We start from the raw sequence: 7,414 nt of genomic DNA on the forward strand, positions 1-7,414 counted from the left end.
ATCCTACTTCCTACAGTGGCCCGACTGATGTTTTCAGACTGGAATTGTCCTTCAGCTCAAAGTGGGTACACCCAACTATAAGCTGGGCCTTGATGAAGAAATTATATAAACTACAAGGACAATGGACATTGTTTGGCGGTTGGAAAATCTACTTCATCGTACTTCCTTTAATCAGCAGTGAATTTTTTAATAGATAGATTCAAGCTACGTTGCATGGATATGATAACAATATAAAAGAAAGTTACATTATAATCATAAACCATGACACTGAATCCCATTGTTAAAATAAAAATGAGGGCATTATAAGAAGTCAAAATGGAAGACTGGAAGGGGTGCACAGGGGGGCTTCCAAGGAAAGGAAATATGCAGGAAGTGTTCTATTTGAAGATCTCAGTGATAGTTACATGAATGTGTCCACTTTGTGAAAATTCATTGAGCTCCATATTTATGATCACATTTTTTGCATGTATGTTCTACTTGAATACAAAGTTGATTTACAATAAACAAACTGAGGGTTTTGTTGAAGCAGGCAGTTAAGGCAATGAAGGCAATTATTCATTCAACAAATATTGTTTTAGTACCTAGTCAGTGCACGATGGTAAGCACAGACTTTGTACAGATTACAGGAATGAAAAGGTTAGTGGCCACAGAGTATGGCCTCAAGGAGTTTACAGTTGAGTCGGCTACAAAATAAATTAAAAGGGCTCAATGCATGTACCAATGCTGGATTATTCATTGTAGCAAATGTAGTATAGTAATATGAGCATTAGGAGACATGAGCTAAGGGGTATATAGGAATCCTCTATATAATCTTCACAACTATTCTGTAATTCTGATCCTATTCTAAATTTAAAGTTTTATTTAAAAAATTTTCAATGTCGGGACCTGGGTGGCTCAGTCGGTTGTACGTCTGACTTTGGCTCAGGTCATGATCCTATGGCTCGTGGGTTCCAGCCCTGCGTCAGGCTCTGTGCTGACAGCTCAGAGCCTGGAGCCTGCTTTGGATTCTGTGTCCCCCTCTCGCTTTCTGCCCCTCCCCCGCTTGTGCTTGTGCACTCTCTCTCTCCCTCCCTCTCAAAAAAAAAAAAAAAAAAAACCTTAAAAAATTTTTTTCAATGTCATTAGAATGACTCTAAGGTAGAGATTATTTTTGGACTAAGGGAATCAGAGATAACTTTGTAAAAGAAAAAATGTGTGAGCCAGGTCTTAAAGGAAGAACAGAATCATAACCAAGAGAGCTGGGGAAGTTTTCCAGACAGAAAAAAAAATGATACAAGAAACTGTGGAGTCAATAGCTATGGTATGGAAACAACCTAAGTGCTCTACAATGGATGAATTGATAAAGCAGATGTGATATATATGATATATGTGATACATATGTGATATATATATATATATATTAAAATATTCAGCCACAAGAAAGAAGAACATTCTGCTGTTTTTGACAATGTGGATAGACTTTGAAGGCATTATGCTAAGTGAAATAAGTCAGAGGAAGACAAACACTGTCTGATCTCACTTATATATGGATTCTAAAAAAGTTGAACTCGGGGTGCCTGGCTGGCTCAGTGGGTAGAGCATCTGACTTTTGATCTGAGGGTCATGAGTTCAAACATCACGATGGGCATAGAGCTTACTTAGAAAAAACAAAAAAATAAAAAGCTAAAAAAATTAAAAAGCTGAACTCATAAAAACAGAGAGTAGAATGTTGGTTACCAGGGGTTGGGAGTGGGAGGTAGGAAATAGGGGGATGTTGGTCAAAAAGCACAAAATGCCAGTTTTATATTCATTAGAAAATGAATATGTTCTAGGGATCTACTAGATGGCATGGTGATTATAGTTAATAATACTGTATTATATACCGAGAAGTTCCTAGGAGAATAAATCTTAAATGTCTCACCATACACACACACACACACAAAGTAGTTATGTGACCTGAGGGAGGTTGTACCCAATCCTATGGTGGTAATCATTTTGCAATGTGTAAATGTATCAAATCCATACACGATAATACGCTGTAAATTTACACAGTGTTATGTGTCAATTATATGTCGGTAGGACTGGAAAAGAAACTGTGGAGTATCTCTCAGGACCAGTCATGGTTCTGTACAGATGGTGAGCTGGGAGCAGGAAAGAAGTGAAGCTGCACCAGAAAAGCAGAGGGCCTTAAAAGCAGATCAGAAGGAGCCTTACATTTTTAAAACTTAACTAATGCACAAATAGCTCCGAATTGCTATTGACAGCCATTATAGTACAATGAAAGATAAATACATTAGTCTGAAAACCAAGGGAAATGAATATATTTAAATCACCTCCCTAATGTGTGTACCTCTGCCACAAGTTAAAGGAATTCTATTGTAACATTTACTGAACACTCACTATGCACCAGGTACTGTGATAAACCCCTTTCTTTCTACTATCTTATTTACTCATCCTCAGATCCTTATGAAGCATCTGTTATTATTTCATTTTACAGATAGAAAATTGAGAACTTGTTTGTTTCCAGCAAATACAAAAGAGTCGTAAATATAAAAAATAGATACAGCCACCTGAGGTCTTGTGTGTTTCCAACAAATGCAAAAGTCATAAATGTCAAAAATAGATATAGTACTTAGTGCCAGAATGTGCTTCAGTGGTTAAAATAGAACTCTGAGTTGAAAATATGTTTACATTCACATTTTATTTAAATTTATCTTTTAACTGAAAAGAGAGTCATCTGGGACTAATTTAAGTTCTTCAAGACCTAATGGTCTTGATAAGTCCATTTATCAAGCGTGTTTTATGGAATAATTCAGACAAGCATGTTTGGCAAGAGGTAATTATCACAAGCAGTACCAAAAACTGATAAAGTCTGGCCTACATAGCTAGACTAGACGTAGCGCAGGACAGTTGTTTTCCAGTTCGGTTGTAAACTCTTGTTCTGGAGAATCAGAGACAACACAGTTATGCTACATAAACTATAGGATGGACATCCCAGCTCTGAGCTGTGAATGTTTCCAAATAGTTCCAAAGAAAATGAAAAGGATTTAACCTTTCTATCGTGGGGTTTCTAGAAGCATTGTGAGCGAATACAAAGCCAAGTTACTATGTATTTGAGAGTCACATGGCTCAATAGTTACTAATGTCATTTTTTCCCCTACTTATAAGACACAGTGAAAAACAAAATAGGTTTTAGTCTGGCTCTTCATAAATCTCAAATCATGCAGAAATAAAAAGTTCATCAAAGATCCATAGTTTCCATTGAGAATTGCCTTCTTTCGGTTTTTTTAGAAGACTTGTCCTCCGCACAATAAACCACAAAATAAATTTTCCCGTTTTTATGTGTGTTGAAAGAGAATTAAATTCTTGAATAGAAATTGTGTTTTCTTTTAATTCCTGACAAACTGTGTCCTACACCTGATAGCCACAAGGTAGGAAGGCAGCTGAGTTATTCAAAGAAGCATTCTGTTCCTGATGTTGCCATTCAGTATCACAGGGTGTGATGAAAACTGGAACAAATATGGAAATCACAGAGGTGCCAGAACATTACATTTAAAAAATGGAATTATTTGAGTCAATCTGGAATGTCTGGTTCTTTTGGTTTAGGCCTCATGGGTAGCATTGTGCTTCAAAAACAACTTGAATTGGCTACCAGGATTCCAGAAGGGTAACATAATCTTGTACCTTTGTGGAGAGATGCTTATCTTTGTCTACTGTTAACAGAAAGAGGCTGGAATCTTCCACCTTTTCATGTTTCAAAATGAAAATTGTTCAAATAAGTTCCAAACCTGAATGGAATTTGGAAACAAGAATGGGGAGAGGTAATTTCTCAGTTCTTTTTGGTTTTGCTAGTCTTTATGTGAAATAAATGCCCCAACATGACTCAAATTCTCTATAGCTAGAGAAATATGGGGCTTGGGGGAGGCTCATCCTGACCACTTCCCCTTCTGTGATTTGGCACTTACAAGTTCTCAGAGTTAGTAATCCTGAATACAAGGCTCAGACCCGCAAGGAGACAGAGACACTTAAATGAGACCCAGGAGTGGCAACGTGCCAACTCTCCTTCTAGAAAATGCAGCCTGGAACCCAGGGCCCCCTGCCCCTTGCCATGGATGCTTCTACCCCTGCAAAGGCCTCCACTGAGGGCTGTGACCACAGGGAAGGTCTCACTTCTCCCCTGTCACCAACACACAAAGTTGAAGGGGTGTTGTCCAACCACAGTAAAGGGTTGGGGAAAACCAGAGGGAATTACAACACATGAAGGAAGGAATTTTAAGCTGTGTCATCCAACTGAGGGAAAAAAATCCCCACCAAGTTAAGGGGATACACCCAAACTCCTAACCTTGTTGACTTCTTGTCGCATAGTGACAATGAATCCCCAGGCACCTTTGGGTCTCTGGAGCTTCTTCCCGTGGGGTGGTCTAATTCCATCATTCCTCCTCTTCTTGGTGCAGTAGATAGCTCCGTGCCTGGTCTATCCACTTAGAAGACTAATGGCTCCAGCAGGACAGTCCATGGTGCCTTGTAGGAATCTACAATCCAGTTCCTTTAAAAGCATCACTTTCAGTCTGGTTTGCAAACATACCTCTGAATTCTACTTGGAATATGCACGAGCACTCACACACATGCTTCTCAATCTTTAATGTGCATATAAACGACGTGGGGTGGGGACTGATGCTGCATTTCTATTGTTTTAAACTTATTTATTTAAAAAAATTTTTAATGTTTATTTATTTTGAGAGAGAGAGAGAGAGAGACAGGGTGCTAGTGGGGGAGGGGCAGAGAAAAGAGGGAGACACAGAATATTCCAGGCTCTGAACTGTCAGCACAGAGCCTGACTCCAGGCTCTAACTGACCAACTGCAAGATCATGACCTGAGGTGAAGTCTGATGCTTAACTGACTAAGCCACCCAGGTGCCCATAATTTATTTATTTATTTTTTAATGTTTATTTTTGAGAGAGAAAGAGTATGTGTGCACGGGAGCGAGTGAGGGGCAGAGAGACAGGGAAAGAGAGTATTTGAAGGGGGCTTGGCACTGACAGCACAGAGACTGATGCAGGGCTCAAACTCACAAACCCCTGAGATCATGATCAGAGCCAAAGTCGGATGCTTAACTGACGGAGCCACCTAGACCCTTCACTGCATTTCTTACAAGCTCCTAGGTGATGCAGCTGGTGTGGTCAGTGGCCTACATTCTGAATGATGAGGATCTAATTAGCATACAATCCATAGTCAACTGTCTTCAATTGTCCCAAAATATCTTTGACAGTTTTTTTTTTTAATTCAGGATCCAATCTGGAATCACCCATGACATTTGGCTGTTACATCCTTTTAGGAAGAGCTTTTATTTGGCTGCTCACTTGGTTATGCAAAGACCCAGTGAAAGTGTTAGCGTTTCCCCTCGTGAGACCTTCTTTTAAATACCTGGCTGAGGACCACACTCCTCATAGTCTCCGTGAGGGAGGGGCAGAACAGAGAGAGATGGTTGGTTCAGTTACATCTGAAAGGAACCACCTGGACTGGCGGTGTCATGGCGACCCCGGAACCGCACCCTCAACCGCACCCCCCCCCCCAAGAGTAGGAAGGCGATGATGAGTCTTAGGAAGGGTTAGATTTAACCGAGTATGCAAGAAGACACCATTGGTGGAATCGAGTATTTGGCCACAGTTCTGGACCTGTGGTAGAAAAATACTCAGTAGCCACCCAGATTGTAAGGGGTGGTGTGACTGGCTGGCATGCAGGGGGTTTTGTCCCGGAGAGCTGGAGAGCTTACAGCAACTGCAGTAGGAGGTGGCTTTGCTCTTCTGCAGATTGCCCATCACAGTGGCTGTGTGCAGACTGACTGGAAGAGAGCGAAAAAGATGTAAATCGAGTGAAAGATTGATAAATGAGCAAATACAGCAGCACCTAAAATCAATAGTATAATTGAAGAAGCAACAGAATTTATCAAACAGAACATGTTGATATCCAGTGGATTTGTGGGAAGCTTTTTGCTAGGCCTTGCATCTTAAGGATATGCGTATTCTGCACAGTGTGGTCACCTGTAAGAAGGGAAATGGTGGCAACAAGGTGGTTTGTCAACATCACTAATGGCCAGATTCTCCAGGGCAGCAAGAAGCAGCTAGGGGGACAATACCAAACTCACAACTTAGTGTTTCGCCATTGAAGTTTGGCAAACTAGTATCTGCTGTAAAAACAACCTCCGGGGGTGCCTGGGTGGCTCAGTCGGTTGGGTGACCGACTTCGGCTCAGGTCATGATCTCGCAGTCCGTGAGTTCGAGCCCCGCGTCGGGCTCTGTGCTGACAGCTCACAGCCTGGAGCCTGTTTCAGATTCTGTGTCTCCCTCTCTCTCTGACCCTCCCCTGTTCATGCTCTCTCTCTGTCTCAAAAATAAATAAACGTAAAAAAATTTTTTTTAGTAAAAAATAAAAAAAAAAAAAACAACCTCCGTGGTATGTCTACAATAGTATTCCTGAGCAAAACATGCTTTCATTACTTTTTTAAAATTTGCATTTGTTTTTAAATTAGCCTATAAAATACCACCATTGGATGTAGATATATAGAGGAAAAAAATGTGTTGGCTATATTCTCCAGTGAAATATTGACCTTGTTTTAAAACAAGGACAATATTTGGCTTTATGGTATAGTGCCAATAACTAAAATTTTGTAACTAGAGCTTCAACATTAAGGTTGCTTTTTTTTTTTTTTTTAAAGACATGTTTGCAATAAGCTGAAGAACTGTACTGCCCTTTGTGGAAAGATTTAGAAGTAAGAGAATTATTAAAGATATTAAACAGATTTAATACCAAAAAAGAAAGGAACCACCTGGAGCTGACACTGTAATGGTTAGGTTCTTGTGTGTGTGTGTGTGTGTGTGTGTGTGTGTGTGTGTTTTAATGTAAACCACATAGCTGGATTTTCTGAAGCAAGTGCAGGGATATGGCACCTACTTGCAAATAGCACAACACTTAAACACAGCTGCAAACGAGTTTTACCGTGTTTGTTCTCAGACTTAAAGATCTTATCTGTTCTCTCCAGAGAACATAGAGTCCGGCCCTGTATGTAAGCATGGTGACAACTGGTCGGTGTACAAATTTCATTTCCTCTTCTCCAGAGCTTAGATTTTAGATACATTTAGTTCCTTCTAGAATAACTTCCCCCAGGACTCCAGCAGGATGGGCCACAGGGACCTGCAACTATCTAAATCCCACTACAGTGTCCAGTGCAGGTTCTGCAATCCTCTCCCTCACTCAGTGTGCCCATCACTTCTCACCTCTGCAAACTTGTCATGAATGTGAATACTGCCTACCAGCCATGATGAAAGACTACACCCTATGGTCAGCTGGCTAGCAGACTCTCACCTAAAGAATCAGGAGTCTGGATAGGATGACAGAGGCAGGGAACCCAGGTAAGCAGAAAGCACAGCAGATCCT

At 40.5% G+C, this 7,414-nt stretch overlaps 1 pseudogene; it reads left to right on the top strand.

Moving 5' to 3' along the window:
- Positions 1–5,510: 5,510 nt before the first annotated feature.
- On the top strand, positions 5,511–5,991 carry LOC124509646 (FUN14 domain-containing protein 1-like; annotated as a pseudogene).
- The last annotated feature ends 1,423 nt before the right edge of the window (positions 5,992–7,414 follow it).

The sequence above is a fragment of the Lynx rufus genome, unplaced genomic scaffold (genome assembly GCF_022079265.1).
Source record: "Lynx rufus isolate CCGP_SWC_20201006 ecotype Redwood Valley unplaced genomic scaffold, mLynRuf1.p SCAF_1, whole genome shotgun sequence".
Taxonomy (NCBI): Eukaryota; Metazoa; Chordata; class Mammalia; order Carnivora; family Felidae; genus Lynx; species Lynx rufus.